At 39.1% G+C, this 6,331-nt stretch overlaps 1 protein-coding gene and 1 long non-coding RNA gene across 2 annotated transcripts in view; both read right to left on the bottom strand.

Moving 5' to 3' along the window:
• The window catches only part of LOC109322853, a 17,998-nt gene extending 12,198 nt beyond the window's left edge, over positions 1-5,800 (bottom strand). Inside the window, exons 1-3 of the long non-coding RNA XR_002104500.1 lie at positions 5,788-5,800; positions 5,318-5,326; positions 1,849-1,851 (exon numbers count right to left, since the gene is read on the bottom strand). This is a non-coding gene — a long non-coding RNA (uncharacterized LOC109322853). The remainder of the gene's footprint in view (positions 1-1,848; positions 1,852-5,317; positions 5,327-5,787) is intronic.
• Positions 1-6,331, bottom strand: part of CERKL (ceramide kinase like) — a gene marked incomplete at its 5' end in the record, with an annotated part of 103,712 nt that overhangs the window by 72,859 nt on the left and 24,522 nt on the right. The window lies entirely within an intron of this gene.

Raw genomic sequence — 6,331 nt, 5'->3', positions numbered from 1 at the left:
GCCCCATGTTGTGTTGTGCCATGTGTTTCACTGCATGGTGCTCCTTACCATGACGTCCACCTGTGCCCGTGTATCTGTGCATCACACTAAAGCATCTATGTTTATTTCATTTAGTAATTTAACAGTTGAACACATACTATAATCCACTTATGTGGAACTAAAACAAATTTTGTAAATACCATGTTCCTTGTTCTAGTAATTCAAATAGCATTATCTACACGGAAAAGAACACTGACAAAACACACGGATAAATCTATAAGCAATATTATAACAAATTAACAAAATAAATGTTAGGATCACCTAAAAGAAGCCATTATGTATAATTTTATTTTTGAAAAGAAAAAATAAAATTCATAAATAATCAGGAATAGAAGTAGGCACTTAAATTGTATAACTACATAAAACAATAAAACCAATTTGGCAAAAGTACTAACAAATTTTAATTGCATGTTTGTCAGATATTCACAGGGCCATTACTTTATCAGAGGACATGCTCATTAACAGGCATCTCTCAAAATTCTTACTCTGAACCCTGTATAATATCGAAACAACTACAACAGGATTTTTAAAATTAAAACAAGATATTGTAAATAATAAGCAAGGGCAGGCAGATGCTAGATAAATCAAGTTGTTGCAATAAGAAATGCCATGTCATAATGGACCATGAAATACACTAAAGACTTCCAATTGGAAAATAGTTACATAACAATACCTAATCACACATGAAAAACATATGACATTTCCAATAAATATATGTCAGCTACTTAAAAACACAACTAATCCAAAAAAATATGAGAGCTTTATGAGAGCAGGTAGGGAGTGGAAATAAGAAATACCAACATGCCACATAAGCACCTGAAGTAAGATTTAGCTATTTCCCTATAAGGTCAGGAAGAGGGGTAATAATTCATTTCCTCAGCAAGAACAATCTTCAAGCCAGTGGCACAGGTAATAGCTGTACTGATCTAAGGACACAGGCTGGCAAGGTTCTGTGGGTGTATCTGACAACTTTTATTAGACCAACTTAAATGTTATAGTTGATCGAATAAAAGTTATCAGATTCAACCAAAGAACTTTGTCTACCAATCTTCAAGCCAGGGATTCCACAAACCTTAAGAGGAAATGAACAGACACTTCCCATCAGCATTTAGTGAAACTAAAAAAAAACTCATACCAAGGATTACCGAAATGCAGTTAAAAAGGCACAGCACAGTAAAGATTACCTATACATGTGCAATTGAGCAGATACCACAGATTAGAAACTGAAAAGAATTATTGGAAACTAGCACTGGAATAGCATCTGGATACGAAGAACCACACACCAGGTGGTGTGAGATGAAAAGGTCAACCCCACATCAAAGGGACAAACAGAGACTTCCACTGTGAAGCCAAAGCCCGTATCTCACTTGAGGATCACTTTAACATCCTCTACATCAGCAGAGGATCACATTAACGTCATCTTCCTACAGGAAAATATTTCTATAATCAGACTAACACAGTATATAGAACCAATGTGCCTGTATAATAATAAATATAAGCATCTATTAAAGTATCTTTACTGAGAGATGGACACACAAATTTTAATATCTACTATTATTATACCATCCAAGTAAGTTTCTAATGGTAGTCTGCTTTGCTCGTTTAAAAATATTAAATAAACCTGAGTTTCTGTATAGACCGAGCTGCAAAAGCAATAAATTGGTAAACCTACTTGATTCAGTGTTAACAGAGGTGCACCAGAAAAAAAAAAAAAAGAGGTGGTATCTAGGTCTCTGCGAAGCAACAAGTATTCGATTCAGATTCTGCTGATTTGGAGGGACAGAGATTCAATTCAGTGAGTCAAATCACTGTCTTGATTTGGTTTGGCCAATTCAGATCTAGACATTTGGCTGCCGAATCGGGCTGAATCTCCTGATTCTACCAAGCAGCAGTAGAAGCGTCAGTGTTGGAGGCATGCTGGCAGTTGATCCCCGCTGCTCACATGCTGTGAGCCCCCAGATGCCCTGATCGCCACTGCTGCAGCCGGTGAGTGCAGTGCTTCTTCTCTCTCTCTCTTTTTTTTTTTTAATTGCCAAGATGCTGGGGCCAGGTGCTGCGGCCAGGAGGAGCAGCCATGGGGGAGCAGGCCGGGGTGAGGCCCCGCTCACCACCAACATGCCCCTGCCACCAACATTGCCATCTGTGCAGACACTCTTCAAAAAAACTCTTAAGATGAGATGTTCTTGAAGTGTGGTGCCCAGAACTAGACACAGTACTCCAGCTGTGGCCTCACGAATGCCGAAGAGGCGGAGGAGCACCCCTCTGGATCTACTGGCAACACATCTGTTGATGCACGCCAGAGTTCTATTTGCTCTGTTGGCAACTTCATCACACTGTTGGCTCATATTCATCCCCTGGTCTATTGTCAGCCCCCAGTCCCTTTCAGATGCAGTGTCAGCAAGTGAACCCATCAAACAGACATGGTGAGGGTTCTCCCTACCCAGATGAAGGACCCAGCACTTGTCCTTGTTGAACCTCATCCAATTGTGTTCAGCCCACAGGACCAGCCTGTCAAATCCTGGATCTTTCTCCTGTCCTCAGACATGCCCACTTGTCCCCACAGCTGGGTATCATCCACAAACTTAATCATTGCCCTTGTCACTCCCTCATCCAGGTCATTGATAAAGATGTTAAAGAGCATGGGGCCAAGTACTGATCCCTGGGGGACACCACTAGAGACAGCCCTCCAGGATGAGGCCACCCCATCAGTTACCACTTGTTGGGATTGACTGCTGAGCCAGTTGCCAGCCTACCTCACTGTAGCCTGGTCTAGGCCAGTACTCTCAAACTTAACTGAGTGGAGTTCATGGGAAACAGTATAAAAGGATTTGCTGAAATCTAGGTAGATGACATCCACCCACCTCCTGTCCCATGTCCAGCTGGTTAGTTACCTGGTCATAAAAAGACACCAGGTTTGGTAGGCATGACATCCCCTCGACAAAGCCCTGCTAGTTGTTTCTCAGTACCCCACCACTTGACAATTTTTTCAAAGAGTTTTCCCAGGACCGAAGTCAGACTGACCAATCTATAGTTAGCATTTTGTCCCCTCATTCTGTCACAGGGAATAAAACCACATCCCAGTATTAATTTGCAAAGCATAGCAAGATTCTACACAACTCTATACATACAATAAGGAAACATATGTTAAATGCAATGGTTGTCAACCCAGGGTATGCATACCTCTAGGGGTCCTTTAAAAAAATTGTAGCAGGTACAAGGGGGGTCCCAACACTGCGTGCACCCTGTCAGTCTGGGGAGCACACACCCCCTCGATCTGTGCACGGGCACACTCGGCCCCCCCAAATAATTTTAATATAATGAAGTACATGAGCTGAAACTTTGAGACAGAAGGTATACACTTGTTAAAAAAGGTTGAAAACCCCCGTGTTAATAGTACTACTTAGGAAAAAGGAAAGTATTTACTATTCTCAAAACATAAGGTTTATTTTAAAAGCATTAACATTAAAAATCTTTAAAATGTTTATTAATCTGCTATCATTTTTAGAAATCCCTTTTCCTACTATACTATAACATCATAGTATAATTGCAGCACTTTTAAAACTGCATTTCAAAAATGAGATGAAGGACCCAATTTCAAGAAGTTATCTGTTTTTATTTCCAAAAATATTTAACTACACAGTTCCCATACAAATTTAAACATGAAGAAAATTAAAAGCTCTCTTACACTCTATTTTTGGATTTTCATAGTAAAATATTTCACAGATATTCCTATTCTCCCATTAAACAATTCTCAAATGCAACCTTCACTATGGATTCAGTCCTACATAATAAAACAGCTGCTGAATGCAAAATGGGACAAACATCTGGAATATCATGTTGATTTAAACATCAGCACATTCATTTATGTTTTTGTTGCAGCCAAGGAATAATATTTGTAATCTAGAAATCATTTTTCTAAGTAACAGAAAGATGAACCTATGGTTCATTAGCAGACTAAAGCAGTTTATTTAATCTCCAAAATATTTCAAAGTGCCCACTTTTTACTACACAAAGGCCTTGTTAGAAAAATATTTGTCTTTGTAATATCTTAGTTGTGAGTACTATAATGTTGGAGGCTACCTTGAAACTCTCCAACTGCGGCTGTTACAAACTAAGCAACATGCCTACTTCAGAGTTGAGGTCCACGAGAATCAGTGATACAGTCTCTAACTTTTGCTGCCTGTAATACAGAAAGCACTGTTAGAACTTTCAGGGGTGTAGGTTGTAGGACATAGGCAGACAAGGTTCTTCGGGTAAATCCAGTATCTTTTATTAGACCAACACAAATAGTTGGAAAAATTCTTCTTTGCAAGCTATATTCTTTGCAAAGCTTGCAAAGAAGAATTTTTCCAACTATTTGAGTTGGTCTAATAAAAGATATCGGATTTACCCAAAATAGCTGTATTCTACCAAAGAACCTTGCCTGCCTATTAGAACTTTAAACGTTAAACAATAAGATACATCTACCTGATGGCTTTCTGCAAGATCATGCTAATGAAGATCAGGAGACTCAAAACTGCTACTCACATAAATATGTGGAGATTCTCACCCCCACTTATGACCGAATAAAGGGCCGGAGTGGCACAAAGTGGCTCTGAAAGAGCCAGAACCAGCTGGGGAAGAATTCCCTCAGGAGAGTTATTGAGGAAGAAATACAGGCTGTTCTTTAAGGACTCTCTTAAAAGCCCTGTTATAAAAGGCATGCCAGAGGCAGAATTGGGGACAGAAGGTGTGTTTCAGCAGCAAAGTCACAGCTCATAGAACAGAATGAATTGGGACAACTCCTGGTGATTTGGCAAGCTGATTTTTCTTTTTCTTTTTTTAATCACAGCTGTCATTTTTGCTCTGGAATCTAAGTTTTTATTTTTAAAAAGAATTAAGGGCCAAATCTTCAACTGTTGTAAATTATTTCAAAGTAAGCCAGCAGAGCTGAATTCACTCCATTAAAACTACATTAATAGATTACTGCTCATAAAACTATGAAAAAAACAGTTTATAAACTGAATTTAAAAGAATTTATATTTTCCAGCATATGTAGACAACCTAAAAAAATTTGAATACATGACCTACTGCTATTATTTGTAACATCTATTTACTCTCCAATCTAATAATAATTATTTACATTTCACAATTAGTTCCTATTTTACTGCTGATCAAAAGCATGAATGAAGAAAAACAATCCAACAGTTCATATCTTCAGAATTCACAGAAAGCAGGATTCTATTTAGCATCTCCTATGGGTAGGTACTTACCCTGTGAGCAGGGCTCTGAAAGGTACTGTTCTTTACTTTTTACATCTCAGTTATATGTTGGAGTGGGGCTGCTGGCATGCTCTGTACTTCTTAATGACATCATGTATAAAAACTCCATATATTATTGTTTTATGCTTTAAGGCATACAAATCTTAAGCTGAAATGTACCAAAATGTTTGAGGTTACTCATTTATTCACAAAAATGAAATTTATCTCATTAAACTTTATGTAATTAGGGGATCATCAGTTTCCAGATTGCTGTCTGATATCCCTCCTCTAGGTATCATGCTTGCTCAGAAATCTCCATTGCCCTTGCCACAAGTTGATCCTTCTTTGATAACATTTCTGCCGGAGGGTACAAAAATAATCCGTATTTTAAATATTTAGTTCTTGCTCATCTATATTCTCTCATGCAATGTTCAGGCACAAAACAAAAAATGTTTTCTAATATTCTAAATAGCTGTATTCTATCATTTTTTCCTTAAGCTAAGCATACCTTGGCATGCTTCTCTTCTTTCTATCTTCAGTCATAGACAAATGTTTTAAAAGAGGAGGGGAAGCTGCCATTTGGAACATGCATCAGACTTCCCTCACTTGACAGGCAGCAGGAGTCTTCTGGAACCACAGGTGGGAGAAGAAAAATCTGGGGACAGGAGGCAGGGGTAGAAATCTGTTTGAAGTGAAGGGGCAAACCATGAGTGTATGAGGGTGCTAAAGGAACCAGCAAACTGGTGAGCTACACCTGGGTGTTCAGATTAGGCAGAGTGTGCTGGAGTCTCACCCCCTGGTGTTGACTTGGGGCCTGCATCCCTCTTCTCCCAGGCAGTAGAGTTCAGGAGGCTTGAAAGTTTGCCCAAAGCATAAAGGAGTAGGAGTAGTTCAATTTCTTTATCAGCGATTTGGACGACGGGGTGAAAAGCAACCTGTTTAAATGCGCTGATGATACCAAAATTTGGGGTGAGGTGAGCACGCTAGTAGGGAGGGAAAGACTGTAGCAAGACCTGGATAGGTTACAGGGGTAGGCTAACAAAAACAGGATG

The sequence above is a fragment of the Crocodylus porosus genome, unplaced genomic scaffold (assembly GCF_001723895.1).
Source record: "Crocodylus porosus isolate Cpor-Errol unplaced genomic scaffold, CroPor_comp1, whole genome shotgun sequence".
NCBI classification, from domain to species: Eukaryota; Metazoa; Chordata; order Crocodylia; family Crocodylidae; genus Crocodylus; species Crocodylus porosus.
Note: the sequence above shows the minus strand (reverse complement) of the source record. Positions and strands in the feature narration are given on the sequence as shown.